The 23,736-nt window shown below is 38.2% G+C and overlaps 1 protein-coding gene and 1 long non-coding RNA gene across 2 annotated transcripts in view; one reads left to right on the top strand and one right to left on the bottom strand.

The window, feature by feature from the left end:
- The window catches only part of KCNK12 (potassium two pore domain channel subfamily K member 12), a 237,150-nt gene that overhangs the window by 102,159 nt on the left and 111,255 nt on the right, over positions 1-23,736 (bottom strand). The window lies entirely within an intron of this gene.
- LOC128655775 (uncharacterized) lies at positions 1,339-22,790 on the top strand. The gene is made up of 3 exons (XR_008401902.1): positions 1,339-1,472; positions 22,605-22,658; positions 22,774-22,790. It is a non-coding gene; the product is annotated as an uncharacterized LOC128655775 (long non-coding RNA).

The following is a 23,736-nucleotide window of genomic DNA, read 5'->3' as shown; positions in this document are numbered from 1 at the left end:
AACTATTAAATTTCTTATTAGAGTAATGTAGTATATTTATTTAGAGACCAAAAACAGAGACTTTTGAAAAGTCTGTATGTTAAGATTGTAAGAAGTTGAGTCTAAAGAAAATAAATACATATGAACAAAACCTTCCCACGTATCAAATTGAATCTATAAAGGCCTTGGAAAGTAAAAAGGATGTGGTAATAAAACCTGCGGACAGAGGGGGATGGATTGTGGTGATGAGCAAGTCAGATTACCTTAAAGGGACACTGAACCCAAATATTCATTTCGTGATTCAGATAGAGCATGACATTTTAAGCAACTTTCTAATTTACTCCTATTATCAAATTTTCATAATTATCTTGGTATCTTTATATATATCTTTGTATATTTGAAATGCAAGAATGTAAGTTCAAATGCCGGCCCATTTTTGGTGAACAACCTAGGTTGTCCTTGCTGATTGGTGGATAAATTCATCCACCAATCAAAAACTGCTGTCCAGAGTACTGAACCAAGAAAAAAGCTTTTTTTAAAAATAAAGATATCAAGAAAATGAAGAAACATTGATAATAGGAGAAAATTAGAAAGTTACTTAAAATTGCATGCTCTATCTGAATCACAAAAGAAAAAAATTGGGTTCAGTGTCCCTTTAAGGAGTCTTTAAGAATTTTGGGTGATTGAACAATCCTACTGAGGTATATTAAAAAGATCTTGTATTTTTCCTGAACTCTAATAAAAATTTTGGAGCATTAAAAAATTATGAATATAAATATCTCTCACCAAATTACCCAACAATACAAATATTTTATTACACAAAAATACACAAGTGATTACACAAGTGATTACACAAGTGAAATACACAAGTGATTACACAATACTCCTGGTAGACCGATAATATCTGGCATTAATTCCTTAACCAGTAATTTGTCAGAATATATTGATATTTCTCTAGAAAAGTATGTAGTTACATTAGATCCATACCTACGAGACTCTACTCAACTTCCTAATTTGCTTAAAGACATCAATTGGCAAGACAAGTATTATCTGGTCAATGGTCATCTGGGAAATTTCGTCTTTAAATACATGTATTCCCCATAAGTTAGGTTTAATGCTGGTGGAAAACTTTCTGTTAAAAGATAAGGATATAGCTACAGAACAGAGAAAGTTTATCCTAGAAGGTTTTATGTTTATTTTAAACCACAATTATTTTAACTTTATTAGAACTTTTTACAACCAAGTCTGTGGTACCACTATAGGTACCAGATTTGCACCAAGTTATGCCAATTTATTTTGTGTTTTGTTCTTTTGTTCCCCTCCCATTTACTTCCTGTGCAGCTGCTGCTGGATTGTTATCGGGAGAGCAAGTTATCCGGCACCCATCTGAACACCCCATAGAACGGGTCAACTAGGACGGTGGTGGGAGTTAGCTGGACGACTCATAAAGTTCCAGAAGGCGTTTGTGACACTTCTCAAGTGTCAAGGAGCTTGTAAGTACCAGTTTTACATGCGCATCTGAAGCTTGTCTGTATCCATTGATCGTACACTATGGTGGCGCCTTCTTTTCCATTCTATATTTCTACAGATTTTGTTCTTTTGGGACACCAGCAAAAGTATTGAAGAAGCCGCGAGCCATCATCTGACAGAGCCTGAGGGAGCATTCTGACCCCCTAGGTCTCAACAAGTAATATTGACTTAGCGGTACTAAGCTAAGACATCTGAATATTCACTTTTATATCATCACCATTGACTTTTATTTCCACATTTGTGAAAGAGTATATTTTATATATATTTATATGGTTAATAATTTTTAGCACTGTATTTATTTATATGGTCAATAATTTTTAGCACTATATTTGTTGGCGCACTGTTCATTTATAACTATTTCTGTTGAACATATAGAATATGTTTGCAAATATACACGTGTATATATATATATATATATATATATATATATATATATATATATATATATATATATATATATATATATATGATTAAGGGATGTGTAAAAAAGACTCAAAATGGTCAAATTATATATATGTGTATAAATATCTATATGTCATATATTAAATGTGAAAGAGAAAAAAATCAATTTGCATTCAAAAATAACAAATATACAAATGAGATAATAAAATGATAAAATAGAACCAATAGTCTCTCTTGAGGAAAAAAGTCCCAATGGTAGATCCAGATAAGAGGGGTGATAAAAAAAGAGAACATTTACTTGATCACTGATGGTTCTAAACTTTTACCTATAGATCAACTAAGACCTAGGAAATTACACATTTATGACTTGGTACCAATATAACCAAATAATGCGTTTCTTACATCACCATGCTGAGAATATTTTTACTTCGTTCACAAACACCATTTTATCTACTGTGCAGCACCCACCCGTGAACTCACCTAAACACTCAGTATCCTCGATATATAAGATCCTGGTATCACCACAACATAAAAAACAACCATCATATACCAAAAAATGGCAAGACTCTTTGCCTTATCAGTTAACACAAACTAAATGGAATTCAATTTACCTACCCATTTCTCATTCTTAGCACTCATCGACAATATTAGAGACAAACTACAAACTTCTTATGCAATGGTACCTACCACCACAAAGGTTAAAACACATTTTTCATCAAGCGTCAGATAAATGCTGGAGGAAATGCGGTCAAATTTGCTCACTTTATCATATCTGGTGGGATTGCCCAAGCATTGGAAAATATTGGGAGGAAGTCAGAGTTCATATAAATTATTTATTCAAATGTAACTGGCCTCTTGATCCACTAATTTTTCTGTTTAATTTGTTCCCTAAAAATCCCTCAAAATTACATAGTAAATTATTCCATACTATTTTAAATAGCGCAAAACAACTGATTCCACGACTTTGGAAACAAGATAAAATACCCTCTGTACAGAACTGGCTACAAGAAATAAATACAAACATATCTCTTGAACGGTACTTTTATATGTCTATAAACAGACTAGATGTCTTCTATGACATCAATTTTCTATGGGAAACAAAAGCACAGATACCTCCAGGTTTAATATGACTACCAGTCGGGCAAACTCCCTACCTCATCATACTATCCCAAACATACAAGATATTGATTATCTATATTTTATTCTAACCACTGATCGCCAAAATAACAAACCATGAGGCCTATGTATTAAAGGTCTTGCGGACCTGATCCGACAGTGCGGATCAGGTCCGCAAGACTTTGCTGAATGCGGAGAGCAATACGCTCTCCGTATTCAGCATTGCACCAGCAGTTCACAAGAGCTGCTGGTGCAACGCCGCCCCCTGCAGACTCGCGGCCAATCAGCCACCAGCAGGGAGGTGTCAATCAACCCAATCGTACTCGATCAGGTTGAATTGTGGCGATTCCTGTCCGCCTGCTCAGAGCTTCATAACTTCATAACTGCTGTTTCTGGCGAGCCTGAAAACTCGCCAGAAACACGGGCCCACAAGCTCCATACGGAGCTTGATAAATGGGCCTCCAATTGTGAACTCTTTCTCCAAATATATGAATTAATAACTTTAAGATATAGTGTTATCTTGTCTAAATAATAACCTTGTCATTTGTGGAAGTCGTGTATTTTAGATCAAATTACTCATTTAGAATAGAAGAGATGCTAAGATGTTTCAACACGTTTTATGTACCAGTACAAAACCTGTCTATATCTAAGTTGTATCATTTTTTATTTCATGCTTTTCATGTAATACCTTTAATTTTTATGAATAAAAAGTTTATTAAAAACAAACATCTTTAACAGATTAAATGGCGTAAAGATGACTTTCCCATCTATAAACATCACAAGGGTAGTACTAGAAGTCTGAAATACTGTGGACTACAAAAGGTAAAAAAAAGATTGGCGAAAAGGTGATTTTGAGAATCGTAGGTGAATTTAAGTGGATCTTTAAACTCAAAAGCATTTAAACCTAGGGGTTTAAATGCTGAATTATTATATAATGATTTCCACTAGGCTATATACAATATTACTTTAATTGTTATTATTTTTATTATCCCTATTGTGTTATTTATCACATTTACCGGTATCACAGGGTTATGTATTTTAACCCACATAGCAATGTTATCTATTCATGGTGTCATCTATGTGTTGATATTTCACTAAGGAATTCTATTCTAATGTGTACTTCATGAGAGTTTATAATCATCAATGTATATAGGTCCACAGTGACTGCAATGTCTAGTTTTATCTTCTTCTAATTTGCTATATCGAGTTTTATTACACGTAAATTACTAATATAGAATACACAAATGTTATATTTTTAGTAATATAAGTAAAAACATAAGCAAAAAAAAGGTTAAATTTATTTTAATAAAGTATATTTATATTTATTTTATTACAATATTTGTTACCATTTTATTTTAAAAAAGTGTTTTGTTTTGCGCCCCACTTAGTAATACCAGCGCACACAAATAGCTGGTTATTTATTGCGCACCCATAAACGGGCAAATTTGCCTGTTTATGGGCACGGAATAAATTAACGTTCCACTTGTAATCTAGCCCTAAATGTCAAAATAGCTCTAGGTAAATATTCTGGGGTGTCTAAATTGTAAAAATATATACTTTTGTGTGGTGGTTTTGAATTAGGTGACCCCTAAGTCTTGTCGGTATAGCTGTACTGCAAGCCTTTTAGGCTGTATCGCAACGTCAGTCACACGTAAAAATGACATTTTTTTCATGGGACTTCTATATCGCTGCCATTACAAGTTTTGTGGTCAGGCTACAAAGCTAGCGTTGCAGCCTTTACCTACAAGATCCGTTCCGCAATCAAAACTGTAACATAAAACTCATAACTAAACTGCTACAAAGTACACTAAACACCCATAAACTACCTAATAACTCCTAAACCGAGGCCCCCCGCATTGCAAATACTATATTAAACTTATTAACCCTTAATCTGCCGCTCCCGACATTGCCGCCACTAAAAATAATTATTAACCCCTATTCCGCTGCTCCCCGACATCGTCACCACTATAATAAAGCTATTAAACCCTAAACTGCTGCCCTCCTGCATCGCAAACACTATTTAAATATTATTAACCCCTAATCTGCCGTCCGCCCACATTGCCCACTCTGTACTAAAGTTATTAAGCCCTACACCACCGCCACTATAATAAACTTATTAACTCCTAAACCACAAGCCCCCCACAACAAAATATACTAAAGTAAACTATTAACCCCTAAACTGAAAGCTCCCCACATTGCAATAAACTAAATTAAACTAGTAACCCCTAAACATAACGCTCCCCCTTACTTTATATTAAAATTACAATTTCCCTATCTTAAATTAAATTAAAGCTTACCTGTAGTGATGTCGCGAATAGTTCGCCAGCGAATAGTTCCCGGTGAACATAGCATGTTCGCGTTCGCCGCGGCGGGCGAACATATGCAATGTTCGATCCGCCCCCTATTCTTCATCATTGAGTAAACTTTGACCCTTTACCTCACAGTCAGAAGACACATTACAGCCAATCAGCGGCAGACACTCCCTCCCATACCCTCCCACCTCCTGGACAGCATCCATTTTAGATTCATTTGGAAGTTGCATTCTTAGTGAGAGGAGGGACAGTGTAGCTGCTGCTGATTTAATAGGGAAATTGATAGCTAGGCTAGTGTATTCAGTGTCCACTACAGTCCTGAAGGACTCATCTAATCTCTGCTGTAAGGACAGCACCCCAAAAATCAGTCTGTTTTTTTTTTCCCCTGTGTAATCTAATTGCAGTTGCCTGCCTGCCAAGACACTTGCCCAGTGCCACCACTCATATCTGGTGTAACAGTAGTGTAAATTATAAAAAAAAAAAAACGTTTTTGACTGTGAAACATCAGTCTGCTAGTATAATCTAATTGCAGTTGCCTGCCTGCCAGCGTGTGTGCCAGGCCCACTTGCCCAGTGCCACCACTCATATCTGGTGTAACAGTAGTGTAAATTTAAAAAAAAAAAACTTTTTTGACTGTGAAACATCAGTCTGCTAGTGTAATCTAATTGCAGTTGCCTGCCTGCCAGCGTGTGTGCCAGGCCCACTTGCCAAGTGCCACCACTCACATCTGGTGTAACAGTAGTGTAAATTTAAAAAAAAAAAAAACTTTTTGACTGTGAAACATCAGTCTGCTAGTGTAATCTAATTGCAGTTGCCTGCCTGCCAGCATGTGTGCCAGGCTCACAGCATATACTGTGCCCACTTGCCTAGTGCTACCACTCATATCTGGTGTAACAGTAGTGTAAATTAAAAAAACAACACTTTTTTGACTGTGAAACATCAGTCTGCTTGTGTAATCTAATTGCAGTTGCCTGCCTGCCAGCGTGTGTGCCAGGCCCACTTGCCCAGTGCCACCACTCATATCTGGTGTAACAGTAGTGTAAATTTAAAAAAAAAAAACTTTTTTGACTGTGAAACATCAGTCTGCTTGTGTAATCTAATTGCAGTTGCCTGCCTGCCAGCGTGTGTGCCAGGCCCACTTGCCCAGTGCCACCACTCATATCTGGTGTAACAGTAGTGTAAATTTAAAAAAAAAAACTTTTTTGACTGTGAAACATCAGTATGCTTGTGTAATCTAATTGCAGATGCCTGCCTGCCAGCGTGTGTGCAAGGCCCACTTGCCCAGTGCCACCACTCATATCTGGTGTAACAGTAGTGTAAATTAAAAAAAAAAAAACTTTTTTGACTGTGAAACATCAGTCTGCTTGTGTAATCTAATTGCAGTTGCCTGCCTGCCAGCGTGTGTGCCAGGCTCACAGCGTATACTATGCCCACTTGCCCAGTGCCACCACTCATATCTTGTTTAATAGTAGTGTAAGTGTACATTTAAGTGTACATTTAAAAGAAAAAAAAAACTTTTTGGACTGTGAAACATCAGTCTGCTTTTTTGTGTCAGGCTCACAGAGTATACTGTGCCCACTTGCCCAGTGGCACCACTCATATCTTATTTAATAGTAGTGTAAGTGTACATTTAAAAAAAAAAAAAAACTTTTTGGACTGTGAAACATCAGTCGGCTTTTCTGTGTCAGGCTCACAGCGTATACTGTGCCCACTTGCCCAGTGCCACCACTCATATCTTGTTTAATAGTAGTGTAAGTGTACAAACCAGCTTATCTTCGGGCAGCACCTCTCAAGTTACCACTCGCCCGCCTGCCAAACGGGGAGTTTGGTCTGTCACTGTGAAGCAGGCGTAACCCTTACACTACCTGATCGATACAACATCATACCTGATGTTTTAAAGCACGTTATTCCAAACAATTTAGGAATGTTAGGTGATTTATGCCCTTTATGGATTAAAAACAGACTCTGGGGGGTAGTTATCAAGCCGTCAACCTCAAATACGCTGGAATTCCACAGTGTATTTGTGGCGAGGCTGATTCGCCTTAGTTATCAATAGTGATGTCCCGAACTGTTCACCCGCGAACGGTTCACAGCGAACATAGCTTGTTCGCGTTCGCGTTTGTGGGCGAACACATGGCGATGTTTGATCCGCCCCTATGTGTCATCATTGAGGAAACTTTGACCCTTTATGTCATAGCCGTCTGACACATTAGAGCCAATCAACATCAGACACTCCCTCACAGACCCTCCCAGCTACTCGGAATCCGCCATTTTAGACTCATAACGACCTTGCTTTCTTAATGAGAGGACGTGTTGTGTTTTTGCTCCTGACATTAATAGGAAAAACATAGCTAGGCTAGTGTATTTAGTGTCCACTACAGTCCAGAAGGACTCCACTCATCTCTGCTGCAAGCACAGCACCCCATAAAGCCCTTTTTAGGGCTATATTTCGTGCCTTTTTTTTTTTCTTCTTTTTTTTTTTATTAGCATTTGCCTGGCTTTAAGGCTTTGTGTTTAAGACTCACAGCATATGCTGCTGTGATTACTGTCACCACTGATATCTCCCTAACAACATTAGTTTAAATGTAACTAACCAAAAAATTTAATTATTTTGCTAGTGTAATTTTTTTAATTTTCTATCAGGCCTGTGTCATACAGCATATACTCTGGTTCATTGCTCTGTGCCAGCCACCAGTGTTAATATCCGTTTATAACATTATTTTAAATTTAAAAAGAAAAAAAAAAATATTTTGCTAGTGTAATCTAATGACATTTACTATCAGGCCTGTGTCTGTCAGGCTCACTCAGCATTAATATATCTCATTTTTTTTCAGTCTTTTGGTTAATTGGTCTGTGCCAGGCAGCCACCCAGCACTCATATCTTCTTCACCTTAATTTAAATATAAAAAAAAAAAAGTTTAAATTTGTTTGATAGTGTAATCTAATATAATTTTCTATCAGGCCTGTGTGTTTTGCTGACATACAGAGCCTACTGTGTTTACTTGCTGCCCTCCCTAGTCTATGAGCCACGACTCATATGTGTTTAACCTTTTTTTAATTCCCCCCCCAAAAAAATAATTTAAATCATTTTTCTAGTGTAATCTAATAGTATTTTCTATCAGGCGTGTGTGTATCTGACTTACAGAGTCTACTGTTTTTAATAGCTGCCCTTCCAAGGCTATCAGCCACGACTCACATGTATGTGCTTAACCTTTTTCTTTAAATTGCCAAAAAAAAGTCTTTAAATCATTATGCTAGTGTAATCTAATTTTATTTTCTATCAGGCCTGTGTCTAACTGTCTATCTGACTTACACAGCATACTGTTGTTAATTGCTGCCCTATGTAGCAGCCAGCCAGTGCGACCACTCATATGTGCATTGCACTTCTTAACATAATTTTAATATTAAAATCTAAAATTTTCAAATATTTTGCTAGTGTAATCTAACTTAATTTTCTATCAGGCCTGTGTTTTTGTCACTTACACAGCATACAGTGTTAAATTGCTGCCCTACCTACCATCCACGACTCATATCTGCCAGCCTGTGTGCCAGGCCCAACTAGCCAATTAGTGGCACCAATCATAATTCTTGTAACAGTATATAAAAAAATAAAAATCATAATTTTTTGGACTGCAAATATTCAGTCTCCTAGTGCCATTGAATTGCATTTACCTCCTGCCTGCCAGCCTTTTGTGCCAGGCCGTCTAGCCAACTATTTACACCAATCATAATTGTGCCCTAGAATTGCACTTTTCTACTGCCTTCCAAGCCTGTGTGCCAGGCCTACTTGAAAAATATTTACACCAATCATATTTGTTGTCACAGTATTCTTAATAATTAAAAATTAAAATTTTTGGTAATAGTTGTTGTGAATCCTCAGTTTGCTGGTGCCATTGAATTGCACTTTCCTCCTGCCTTGCAGCCTGCTGTGTGCCAGGCCCACCTAGCCAATTATTGCCAGCAATCATATTTCTTTTAACAGTATTGCAAAAATTGTCAATCATCACTGTTTTGACTGTCAGTATTCAGTCTCCTAGTGTCCTTGAATTGCATTTACCTCCTGCCTGCCAGCCTTTTGTGCCAGGCCGTCTTGCCAACTATTTACACCAATCATAATTGTTGTCACAGTATAGTTACTAATTAAAATTAAAAAATTCTTGATTGTTGATCTTAATCCTCAGTTTGCTCGTGCCCTAGAATTGAACTTTTCTACTGCCTTCCAAGCCTGTGTGCCAGGAGTAGAAGTAGGAGGACAGAACAATCATCTTCTTCCATCTCCTGGTTCCAAAAATGAAGGCCATATAGACCTCATCTGATAGGGGGAGTAACAGGTTGTAGTAAAATGTCAAGAATATTACTACTTAACACACCACGGGTCACAGACCACATGTCTTATTGTTATACTCTGTCAGGGAAATTATATATATTTCAAATCGATTAATTTATATATCAAATCAATCGAACTATCAAACGTATCGATCAAATGTAGATTGCATCTATTGATCGATGTAATTCGTATCTATAAAATGTATATTACATATTTTGGGTGATGTCATTCGTATCTATAAAATGTATATTGCAACTTTGATTCGATAACATTCGTATCTATCAAATGTATATTGCATCTATTGATCGATGTAATTCGTATCTATCGAATGTATATTGCATCTATTGAGCTATGTACAGTCTATCGATCATATGTATATTGCATCGATTGAGCTATGTAATCTATGTATCTATCTATTAAATCTATCTATCTTGTGGTTGTGCAAGTGGACTGTTTGCAGTTGATTGCGGTGCGAAACACTTGGAGTTTGCTCTGTCATTGTGATGCGGCCGTAACCCTTACACTACCTGATAGATACGACATCATAACTGATGTTTTAAAGCACGTTATTGCAAACAATTTGGGAATGTTAGTTGATTTAGGCCCTTTATGGGTTAAAAGCAGACTCTGCATAAACTATGTAATTTTCCATGGGAGTTTTGCCATGGATCCCCCTCCAGCATGCCACAGTCCAGGTGTTAGTACCCTTGAAACAACTTTTCCATCACTATTGTGGCCAGAAAGAGTCCTTGTAGGTTCACGACATCACTAGTTATTGTCAGACGCTTTGGAATCAGTCCGGGATGCAACCCAACTGCTAGCGTGAATAGAAAGCACACGCTAGCACACTGAGAAATATCCAGGACGTGACCCACTCAGGAAACAGATGAGAAAAATTACAAAAAATAATAGTTGCTCCAGAATGCAGGGAAACCACAAAGGAAAAAACGTCCCTTTAAGCAGGTCAAAGAATATAAAGGAAATGCTCTTATTTGCAGCTTAGAAAAAAGGTCCTTATTAGCAGGCTTGTAACAAAGTTCCTTTTTGCAGCTTTGAAAAAGTAAATGTCCCTTTAAGCAGGTTATAACAAAACAGAAAGTCAAAGTTCTCCTTTGCAGTTTGTAAAAGAAAATGTCCCTTTAAGCAGGTTTATAACAAAACAGAAAGTCAAAGTTCTCCTTTGCAGTTTGTAAAAGAAAATGTCCCTTTAAGCAGGTTTATAACAAAACAGAAAGTCAAAGTTCTCCTTTGCAGTTTGTAAAAGAAAATGTCCCTTTAAGCAGGTTTTATTAATCAAAGAAATGATTGTGGAATAAGGCAAAAGCAAGGTCAGGCAGGCAGAAGTCGGCATCCAAACATAAGCAAAAAAGGTTTAAGGCAAAAGGCTTGGTCAGACAGGCAGAAGTCGGTATCCAAATATCAGCAAAAGGGTTAAGGCAAAAGGCTTGGTCAGACAGGCAGAAGTCGGTATCCAAATATCAGCAAAAGGGTTAAGGCAAAAGGCTTAGTCAGGCAGGCAGAAGTCGGTATCAGGAAAAACAGATTTTGACAAGGTACTCACAAACTCCAAGGGAAACAAACAAACGGGCCCCGATTCAGATCTCCCGCCGTGGTTTAAAGGCAGGAGCGGCAACGTCATCAGAGGGGTGTGTCGAGAAAGCGTCACGTTGCTAAGCAACGTGACGTCAGTCACACAGAGGAGATCCGGGAGCCGCGGCGACACGGCAATGAACGGACGAAATCATGACAGCACCCCCCTCCTCAAGGACCCCTCCGGGGGACAGGACCAGGCCTATCAGGATGAGTCTTGTGGAAGGTCTTGATCAAAGTAGGAGCATTTACTTGATGAGCCGGTTCCCAAGAACGTTCCGTGACTGGATAACCTTTCCAATGAATGAGATAATACAATTTCTTGCCACGCAACTTGGAATCTAGAATATGGCTGATCTCAAACTCAGGGTGTCCATGCACAAATAACGGTGGAGGTTTAGAAAAAGGCTTAGAATACCTGTTAGTCATCACAGGTTTTAAAAGAGAAACATGAAATACCGGATGGACTTTGAGAGTCTTGGGTAAAGCCACCCGATAAGCAGTAGAACACACCTGACCCAGTATTCGGAAAGGACCCACGTATCGTGGTCCCAATTTGTTAGAAGGTTGTTTCAAGCGAAGAAATCGAGAGGAAATCCAAACTTTATCACCAGGGCGATATTTGGGAGCTTTCTTCCGTCGAAGGTCTGAAAAGAACTTGTAACGTCTAGAAGTTACAGAAAGAATACGATGTATTTTCTGCCAATGTCGAGTTAATCTTCGGGCTGTAAGATCAGAAGCAGGATTCACTGTGGAGGAAGTATGCAAAGGAAATGTTCTGGGCTGATATCCGTAAGCTGCATGAAAAGGAGAAGTCTGAAGGGAGGAATTGTACCGGGCATTATGAGCCAATTCAGCCAAAGGAAGGTAAGAAGTCCAGTTAGAGTGATAATGATCCACATAATGTCTAAGATATGTTTCAAGACACTGGTTTACTCTTTCAGTCTGGCCATTCGATTGTGGGTGGTGAGAAGTAGAGAGAGATATAGTAGTTCCAAAATGTTTACAAAGTGACCTCCAAAATCGAGAAACAAACTGTACCCCTCTATCTGAAACAATATCTAGAGGAAATCCATGGATTCTTACAATATGTAAAATAAAAAGTTCAGAGAGTCTTTTGGCAGATGGTAATCCTGGTAAGGGTACAAAATGGGCAGTCTTAGTGAACCTGTCGACCACCACCCAGATAGTATTGTTTCCAGCGGACAAGGGAAGGTCGGTAATGAAGTCCATGGATACATGAGTCCAAGGCTGGTGAGGTATAGGCAATGGTTGGAGCAATCCTGAAGGAAGTTGGCGTGGAGTTTTGTTCATGGCACATTGTGTGCATACTGAGACGTAATCCTTCACATCTTGAGAGAGAGTAGGCCACCAGACATGTTGTTTGAGGTTTCGAGTGGTAATACTGATGCCAGGATGTCCAGAAAGAGGACTATCGTGAGCCCAAAATAAAATCTTGGAACGAAGGCGTTCAGGAACAAAGAGTAAACCATCGGGAGGTTTACAGGACAAAGGAAGATTCCCTTGAGCAGACTGTAATTCCTGTAACCAGGAAGTTGTTAACTGGGCTATGACTTCATGAGGTTGGAGAATGGTACCAGACTCAGGAACTGGGGAATCTTGAAATTGTCTGGAAAGGGCGTCTGCTTTAATATTTTTTGAACCAGGTATGTAAGACAAATTATAGTGAAACCGGGAGAAGAATAATGACCAGCGTGCTTGCCTGGAATTCAATCGTTTGGCTGTTTGGAGATACAGAAGGTTCTTATGATCAGTGAGTATAGTAAATGGCAAAGAAGTACCTTCCAGCCAATGTCTCCATTCATCCAATGCCATTTTGATGGCAAGCAACTCTTTATTCCCTACGTCATAGTTAAATTCAGAAGGAGTGAATTTTTTAGAGAAGAAAGCAACTGGATGAATCTTTCCAGTCTCTGGTATTCGTTGAGACAGAACAGCTCCAGCAGCAACAGAGGAAGCATCAACTTCCAGGATAAATTGAAACTCAGGATTTGGATGACGGAGAATAGGTGCAGAGGAAAAAGCTTCTTTGAGAGACTCAAAAGCTTCTATAGCCTCAGGAGGCCATTTTTTACAGTTTTGTCCTTTTCTAGTGAGAGCAGTAAGAGGAGAAGTAATAGTAGCAAAATTCTTGATGAACTTCCTGTAGTAGTTGGCGAAGCCTAGAAAACGTTGTAAAGCCTTCAAAGAATCAGGTCTAGGCCAATCCAAAATGGCAGAAAGTTTAGTAGGGTCCATTTCAAATCCAGATGCCGATATTACATAACCCAGAAAGGGTATGGATTTTTGATGGAAAGAACATTTCTCCAATTTAGCAAACAGATGGAATTCTCTTAAACGTTGAAGTACTTTCTTGACGTGGTGCACATGATCTTGGTGATTCTGAGAAAAAATTAAGATGTCGTCAAGGTATATGATGACAAAAATATTCAAAAAATCACGAAAGATCTCGTTTACAAAATGTTGAAAAACCGCCGGAGCATTGCATAGCCCGAAGGGCATGACCAAATATTCATAATGCCCAAATCGAGTGTTAAAGGCAGTCTTCCACTCATCTCCTTTGCGTATACGGATCAGATTGTATGCACCACGTAGGTCGAGTTTGGTGAATATGGTGGCTCCCTGAAGATAAGTAAAAAGTTCAGGAATAAGGGGTAGAGGATAACTGTTCTTGATGGTAATCTGATTTAATCCTCGATAATCAATACAGGGTCTTAATCCGCCATCCTTTTTTCCTACAAAAAAGAAACCAGCCCCTACAGGGGAAGAGGAGGGTCGAATAAATCCTCTAGCCAGATTGTCTTTAATATATTCTTCCAAAGCCATGTTTTCTGGTTTAGAAAGTGGATATGTCTTGCCTCGAGGATAGGCAGCCCCGGGAAGGAGATCAATGGGACAATCAAAAGGGCGGTGAGGAGGAAGACGTTCAGCTTCTTTTTTGGAGAAAACATCCACAAAGTCATGATAAGGCATAGGTAAGGAGTCCGGGGTTTCAACTGTGAGAGCAATAGTGAGTGGTAACTTGATAATCTTTTGAAGACATTTAGTCTGGCATGTAGATCCCCAGGAAGTGAGTTCACCGAAAGTCCAAGAAAAAATGGGATTGTGAATTTGGAGCCAGGGTAATCCCAAGATAATAGGAAATTGTGGAGTGGGGATGACATCAAAACAAATTGTCTCGGAATGAAGTATTCCTACGGTGAGGAGTAAGGGTTGAGTAGAAAACTGAATATATCCAGAACCCAAAGGATCTCCACTGACCGTAGAGACTGAAATGGAATACTCCTTCTTTAGTAAGGGTATAGAGTGAGCAGAGACGAATGAAGAGTCAATGAACACTCCTCCAGCACCAGAATCAATTAGAGCTTGGGTATAAATCTTCTTATGTCCAATTAGAAGGGTTACTGGAACAAAGAGTTTCTTGTATAGGGAATGGCAACTGTTTTGGCTTAACTCAGTTCCCTGGACTAGAGTTAAGCCCTGGCTTTTACTGGCCTAGTAGGACAATCCCTTAATAAATGCCCTTTAAGGCCACAGTACAGACATAAGCCAAGAGTCCGTCTTCTCAATCGTTCAGTCTCAGTTAATTTTATACTTCCCACTTCCATGGGTTCAGCCTGATCAGTAGTAGGAGAGACTGGAGTGACTGGATTAGAAAAACGAGGAGCCAAACGAAAAGGAGTTCGAGTTGAAGACCTCTGTGTTCTATCCTTTTCCTGTTGGCGGTCACGAAACCTGGCGTCGAGACTGATACAGAGATTTATTAAGGCTTCTAAGGACTCTGGAAGTTCACGATACACCAATTCATCCTTGAGACGCTCAGAAAGTCCTTTACGGAAAGCGGCTCTGAGTGCTCCCTGATTCCAAGTGGTTTCAGAGGCAAGGGTGCGGAACTCAATAGCGTATTGAGAGACTGGTTGATTACCTTGACGTAAATCCAGGAGAGTGGCTTCAGCAGCGGATGACCTTCCAGGTTTATCGAATACATTTGAGAACATAGATAGAAATGTATCAACATCCAAAAGTATAGGATCATTCTTTTCTAGCAAAGGTGATACCCAAGCCAAGGCTTTTCCTTTCATTAAGGAAATAAGAAATGTGATTCTAGAAGAGGGAGTAGCAAAAAGAGTAGGGCTATTTCGGAAATGAAGACGGCATTGATTCAGAAAGCCTCTACATTCTTCAGGATTCCCATCATATTTATCCGGAAGAGGTATCCTGGGACTTAGTTGTACCTGAGACTGATTGTTAGGAATCGAAGGAGGTAATGCCTCAATAGGATTAGGATTGGGATTAGGATTGGGAGGTGCGGTAGCAACCAAATTTTGTAATAGAGCAGTTATTTGATCAAGTTTAGTGTCCAGAGACTGCAAGTGAGTGGCATGAGATCCCAAAAGCTGTCCCTGGTGAGCCACGGCCATGGATAATTCAGTGGGGTCCATTTTTATGGCCCGTTTGTAATGTCAGACGCTTTGGAATCAGTCCGGGATGCAACCCAACTGCTAGCGTGAATAGAAAGCACACGCTAGCACACTGAGAAATATCCAGGACGTGACCCACTCAGGAAACAGATGAGAAAAATTACAAAAAATAATAGTTGCTCCAGAATGCAGGGAAACCACAAAGGAAAAAACGTCCCTTTAAGCAGGTCAAAGAATATAAAGGAAATGCTCTTATTTGCAGCTTAGAAAAAAGGTCCTTATTAGCAGGCTTGTAACAAAGTTCCTTTTTGCAGCTTTGAAAAAGTAAATGTCCCTTTAAGCAGGTTATAACAAAACAGAAAGTCAAAGTTCTCCTTTGCAGTTTGTAAAAGAAAATGTCCCTTTAAGCAGGTTTATAACAAAACAGAAAGTCAAAGTTCTCCTTTGCAGTTTGTAAAAGAAAATGTCCCTTTAAGCAGGTTTATAACAAAACAGAAAGTCAAAGTTCTCCTTTGCAGTTTGTAAAAGAAAATGTCCCTTTAAGCAGGTTTTATTAATCAAAGAAATGATTGTGGAATAAGGCAAAAGCAAGGTCAGGCAGGCAGAAGTCGGCATCCAAACATAAGCAAAAAAGGTTTAAGGCAAAAGGCTTGGTCAGACAGGCAGAAGTCGGTATCCAAATATCAGCAAAAGGGTTAAGGCAAAAGGCTTGGTCAGACAGGCAGAAGTCGGTATCCAAATATCAGCAAAAGGGTTAAGGCAAAAGGCTTAGTCAGGCAGGCAGAAGTCGGTATCAGGAAAAACAGATTTTGACAAGGTACTCACAAACTCCAAGGGAAACAAACAAACGGGCCCCGATTCAGATCTCCCGCCGTGGTTTAAAGGCAGGAGCGGCAACGTCATCAGAGGGGTGTGTCGAGAAAGCGTCACGTTGCTAAGCAACGTGACGTCAGTCACACAGAGGAGATCCGGGAGCCGCGGCGACACGGCAATGAACGGACGAAATCATGACAGTTATCAAGCCCTAGATACCGGCAAAAGTAGAATTTTGTGACGTAAGCTTCGATCCGCCGGACTCAGTCCGACACAGATCGATTCTTACGTCACTCCAGATGTTCCGCACACAAGTGCGGCACAATCTGACTACTTTTGCTAGTTATCAAAAAACTAGCAGGTACGTTCGGCACTTTTCCGGCCCAGCGTACCTGGTTTTCAATCCGCCGCCCTGGAGGCGGTGGATCCCAAAGGAATCAATGGGAGTCTGACCATAGCGAAAGGTCATGTTCGCTGCTGCCAGACATCCCATTGATTCCTATGGGAGCTGTCTACACCTAACAACCTAACATGTACCCCGAGTCTAAACACCCCTAATCTGCCCCCCTACACCGCCGCAACTGAATAAATGTATTACCCCCTAAACCGCCGCTCCCGGAGCCCACCGCCACTATAATAAACATGTTAACCCCTAAACTGCTGCTCCCTGACCCCGCCGCAACTATAATATATGTATTAACCCCTAAACCACCGCTCCCAGACCCCGCCGCCACCTACATGATACCTATTAACCCCTATCCTGCCCCCCCTATACCGCCGCCCTCTATAATAAAGTTATTAACCCCTATCCTGTCGATCCTGGACCTCGCCGCAACTAAATAAATAATTTAACCCCTAAACTGCCGCTCCCGGACCCCGCCACAACCTATATTAAACTTATTAACCCCTAATCTGCCCCCCCTACACCGTCGCCACCTATAATACATTTATTAACCCCTATCCTGCCCCCCACTACACCGCCGCAACTGTAATAAAATTATTAACCCCTAAACCTAAGTCTAACACTAACCCTAACACCCCCCTAACTTAAATATTAATTAAATAAATCTAAATAATATTTCTATTATTAACTAAATTAATCCTATTTAAAACTAAATACTTTTACCTTTAAAATAAATAAATACCTTTAAAATAAACCCTAATATAGCTACAATATAAATTATAATTATATTGTAGCTATTTTAGGATTTATTTTTATTTTACAGGTAACTTTCAATTTATTTTAACTAGGTACAATAGCTATTAAATAGTTATTAACTATTTAATAGCTACCTAGCTAAAATAAAGAGAAATTTACCTGTAAAATAAAAACTAACCTAAGTTACAATTATACCTAACACTACACTATACTTTAATAAATTCCTATTTAAAACTAAATACTTACCTGTAAAATAAACCCTAAGATAGCTACAATATAATTAATAATTACATTGTAGCTATTTTAGGATTTATTTTTATTTTACAGGTAACTTTGTATTTATTTTAGCTAGTTAGAATAGTTATTAAATAGTTATTAACTATTTAATAACTACCTAGCTAAAAGAAATAGAAAATTACCTGTAAAATAAATCCTAACCTAAGTTACAATTAAACCTACACTACACTATCATTAAATTAATTAAATAAATTAAATACAAATAACTACAATTAAATACAATTACATAAACTAACTAAAGTACAAAAAATAAAAAAAGCTAAGTTACAAAAAATAAAAAAAATAAGTTACAAACATTTAAAAAATATTACAACAATTTTAAGCTAATTACACGTAATCTAAGCCCCCTAATAAAATAACAAAGCCCCCCAAAATAAAAAAATGCCCTTTTAAGGGTTAATAACTATTAAGTCTACCTAGTTATAATAATTACAAACTTACCTGTGAAATAAAAATAAAACCTAAGATAGATACAATATAACTATTAGTTATATTGTAGCTATCTTACTGCTAGATTACGAGTTTTGCGGTAAACTGAAAAAGCAACGTTAACAGGTCCTAACGCTGCTTTTTCTCTACCGCTGGTATTACGAGTCTTGCAGGTTTAGGGGCACCGCACACTTTTGTGGCCTTACCGCAAAACGACTTACTTAAACTTCGTAAACCCTTTTTTTATGGGACTTCCATAGCACCGGTATTACGAGTCCGTCCTGGAAGGCCAAAAAGTGAGCGGTACACCCTCTACCTCCAAGATCCGTAACGCATTCTAAAGTCAGTAGTTAAGAGTTTTATGGTACAATGCCGTAGCATAAAACTCATAACTAAAGTGCTAAAAAGTACACTAACACCCATAAACTACCTGTTAACCCCTAAACCGAGGCCCTCCCGCCTCACAAACACTATAATACAATTTTTAACCTCTAATCTGCCGCTCTGGACATCGCCGCCACTATAATAAACATATTAACCCCTAAACCGCCACACTCCCGCCTCGCAAACACTAGTTAAATATTAGTAACCCCTAATCTGCCGCCCCTAACATCGCCGCCACCTACATTATACTTATTAACTCCTAATCTGCTGTCCCCAACATCGCCGCCTCTATATTAAATGTATTAACCCCTAAATCTAGCCCTAACACCCCCTAACTTAAATATAATTTAAATAAATCTAAAGAAAATTACTATAATTAACTAAATTATTCCTATTTAAAACTAAATACTTACCTATAAAATAAACCCTAATAGTTACATTGTATCTAGCTTAGGGTTTATATTTATTTTACAGGTAAGTTTGTATTTATTTTAACTAGGTAGAATAGCTATTAAATAGTTATTAACTATTTAATAACTACCTAGCTAAAATAAATTCAAATTGACCTGTAAAATAAAACCTAACCTAAGTTACAATAACACCTAACACTACACTACAATTAAATAAACTAAATTAAATTAAATACAATTAAATAAATTAACTAAATTAAATACAATTAAATAAATTAAATTAGCTAAATCACAACCCCCCCACTAAATTACAGAAAATGAAAAACAAATTACAGATATTTAAACTAATTACACCTAAACTAATAGCCCTATCAACATAAAAAAGCCCCCTAGCCTAAACTAAACTATCAATAGCCCTTTAAAGGGCCTTTTGCTGGGCATTGCCCCAAAGTAATCACCTCTTTTACCTGTAAAAAAAAAATACAAACACCCCCCCAACAGTAAAACCCACCACCCACACAACAAACCCCCCAAATAAAAACCTAACTAAAAAAAACCTAAGCTCCCCATTGCCCTGAAAAGGGCATTTGGATGGGCATTGCCCTTAAAAGAGCAGTTAGCTCTATTGCTGCCCAAACCCTAACCTAAAAAATAAACCCACCCAATACACCCTTAAAAAAAACTAACACTAACCCCTGAAGATCGACTTACTGTTCTGAAGACCGGACATCCATCCTCAAGGAAGCAGCAGAAGTCTTCATCCAACTGGGCCGAAGTCCTCAACGAAGCCGGGAGAAGTCTTCATCCAAGCACGGCGAAGTGGTCCTCCAGACGGGCAGAAGTCTTCATCCAGATGGCATCTTCTATCTTCATCCATCCGACGCGGAGCAGCTCCATCTTCCAGACATCCGACGTGGAGCATCCTCTTCATCCGGAGTCTTCTTACTGAATGAAGGTTCCTTTAAATGACTTCATCCAAGATCAGCCAATCGGAATTAAAGTAGAAAAAATCCTATTGGCTGATGAAGTTCAATCATTCTATGCGAGCTCAATCCTATTGGCTGATTGCATCAGCCAATAGGATTTTTTTCCATCTTAGTTCCGATTGGCTGATAGAATTCTCCTGACTTTGTTGAGGACTTCGGCCCGGTTGGATGAAGACTTCTGCCGCTTCCTTGAGGATGGATGTCCAGTCTTCAGAACAGTAAGTCGATCTTCAGGGGGTTAGTGTTAGGTTTTTTTAAGGATGTATTGGGTGGGTTTATTTTTTAGATTAGGGACTTTGGGCCGCAATAGAGCTAAATGCCCTTTTAAGGGCAATGCCCATACAAATGCCCTTTTCAGGGCAATGGGGAGCTTAGGTTTTTTTTATTTAGGATTTTATTTGGGGGGTTGGTTGTGTGGGTGGTGGTGGAAATCGCGCACAAGCACGTATGACCAACTCACCGCTGACTTAAGCAGCGCTGGTATTGAAGTGAGATATGGAGCTAAATTTTTCTCTAGGCTCACTTCTTGTCTTTTAACGCCAGGTTTCTGAAAACCCGGAATACCAGCGCTGTATGTAAGTGAGCGGTGAGAAAAAAATGCTCATTAGCACCGCATAGCTCCTGACGCAAAACTCGTAATCTCGCCATAAGAGCGCTATTTATTTAACATGAGCTGTGTTAGCACTCTTTACCACTCCACTTGCAATCTAGGCCATAATGTTTACTATGCTACATGTTCAACTATCTTTTACTATGGAAAAAAAACTTCTCTGTTAGTATTCATTATTTTCATAACGTATTTTAATTCCCATACAGAGTGGCCGAAATTATTTTCATAACGTATTCTAATTCCCTATATATAGGGATATATATATATGTATATATTCTAATTCCCCCTCTAATTCCCATACAGAGGGGTCGAATTATATATATATATATAAACACATAAATTCATATGCATATATATAAAGACATATATTTAAGTGCATTGGAGCGCTTTGTAGTCAAGTAGATGAAAACATGTTAAAGCATATTTATGCAATAAATATTTTAATAAAGTGTTATACTGTTTATTTACTGTAAATATTTCCCATTCCAATGTTCTGCACATAGCATCTATAGATATAGGTATAGATAAATATTTTACCAAAAAAAATCATATACAGTAATATAGTAAAAGGTATTTATGAATAAAATGTATTAAGAACATTGGAATGTGAAATATTTTCATGTTGGGTTAGTGCATTTGAGAAAATGGGATCAGGTTTTTGTGCGAGTAGGGTTTTTCGCCCACTTTTCTTTTTGGCTTTTCTTGCACGTTGGGTTAGCGCTAATGTGAAAACTTTTTACTTTCAACTTGTAATACGCATGCTACCCAGCACACGCAAAAAGCTTACTTCTATGGCACTTTGCGCACTAGCGGGAACACTAAACAGCGATCCACTTGTAATTTAGCCCTTGGTTAGTATATGTAATTTTGCTTATGTATCAAAACCGAATATATTATGCAATAAAATAGAAATACAGAAATATTTTTTCAGCTTGCATTTGCAAAAGAATAAGTAAAAATTACAGTTCAATGAATGGGAGAAGATGCTGTAAAGAGCTTTGACACCAGAGGCAGTCATGCAATTAAATATGACAAAAATACAGATGATCCATTCACCCTCAGAAGAGTTGGTAAATTAGAGGAAAATATGAGAAATTCATATGTTGCAGAAAAAGTAAGAAATTGGGTAATACTAGCATTACCCAGGTAAACCTTACCCCAAGCGGCAGTGGGTAAAGCCCAATGTAACATGATAAATCATCTCAGAGTGCATTGAGTAGCCGCATCAAACATATATATGCACTGTAATTCAGAAATCTTCTCTATCTTTTTTTTGCCTCTGCCTGGTGGTTTAAGGGGGCAAAGCCCCCCTTGTAAATCTCATTCCCCAAGGTTCACTTGGGGTGGATGCCAGAGGATCGGCGAGGCGCCTTCCTTGAACCCCCCCAGACAGAGGCAAAAAAAATGGTGTAGATGGGGGAATTACAGTACATTACATCGGGCTTTACCCACAGCCGCTTGGGTAATGTCAGGTTTACCCAGGTAATCCTAGGATTACCCGGATTTCTGACTTTACCCATAACACATACTAAGAATTTCATACACATAACTAAAACAAACATAGACAGAGAAATATAAAAGATAAAGAAATACTATGCACACTGGAAAACAATACACATTCTTACTATGGGGCCTGCAGGCAGAATGGTAAAACAGTCACTAGAACAAAAATGTCAGACAAATACACTTACAACAATAGGGAATGTATCTTGAACAGGTATATGTTACATTTGATGCATGTGTCACTCAAAAAACACAGCAATATCATGAAAAAAATGTCATGTTTACAAATGATTTCATCTGTCCAATGTCTTTCAGATTCCAAATTGTCAGAGAGGGACAGGTCACCCATACTACAGTCACCCACAATATGTAAGTACTACTGAGAAAACAAGGTAAGCTTAAGCTTGTTGCTAGGAGAAAGGACTAGGATACGTCTCCATGCCAACATACTTACACTTTCTTTCATCTGTTCCAACTCTTTCAGATTCAAAAATGTCAGAGAGGAACAGGTCAACATGATCTTGTGAGTCCTACTGAACAAACCCAAACCCATGATTCTAGGTATGAAAACTATTATAGCATAAGCATATACACATGTCAATATGTCATACTTACCTGTTTATCCACCTCTCCAAAACCACAGTCCACAAAGAGACGTAAGTATCTATATATAAAAACATACAAAAAAGAGACTGTTCATGACAACCAAATCTTTCACATCTCCTAAAGAAATGGCAGCCATTTGAAGCACATAGAGTATTAAAAACTACTTAAAGGGATACTAAACCCACATTCTTCATTTAATGATTCAGATAGAGCATGCAATTTTAAGTAACTTTCTAATTTACTATTATAAATTTTTCTTTGTTCTCTTGCTGTCTTTGAAAAGCAAGACTGTAAAGCTTAGGAGCAGTTCTTGATTCAGTACCTGGGTTGCGCTTGCTGACTGGATCGCTAAATGTAGCCACCGATAAGCAAGAGCTATCCAGAGTGCTGAACCAAAAATGGGTCTGCTCCTAAGCTTTACATTGCTGCTTTTCAAATAAAGATAGCAAACGCATGAAGAAAAATTTATAATAGGAGTAAATTAGAAAGTTGCTTAAAATTGCATGCTCTATCTGAATTATGAAAGAAAAAATGTGGGTTTAGTTTCCCTTTAATCATGCTATAACTTAAAAATATACATTGAAAAATATATCTGCAAGGTGGCACGATGAAGTGTAAAAAATTTAAATGTATTAAAATATTTTCTGAAAAAGATAAAAAAATAAAATCAACTGGATGCTGTATACATTAAATAGGTCCAGGAGAGATCACTGATTAATTCCCCCTGACCCCCCCCCCAGATTGTAAAGACATATTTTTCACTGCCTGAGGAAAGAGTTCCATAAGCACTGTGAAACGCGTTGCAGATTATATTTAAGTTTTAAATATATATTTTTTTCAA

This window comes from Bombina bombina, chromosome 4 (assembly GCF_027579735.1).
Source record: "Bombina bombina isolate aBomBom1 chromosome 4, aBomBom1.pri, whole genome shotgun sequence".
NCBI classification, from domain to species: domain Eukaryota; kingdom Metazoa; phylum Chordata; class Amphibia; order Anura; family Bombinatoridae; genus Bombina; species Bombina bombina.
This window is presented reverse-complemented; position numbering and strand designations above follow the sequence as displayed.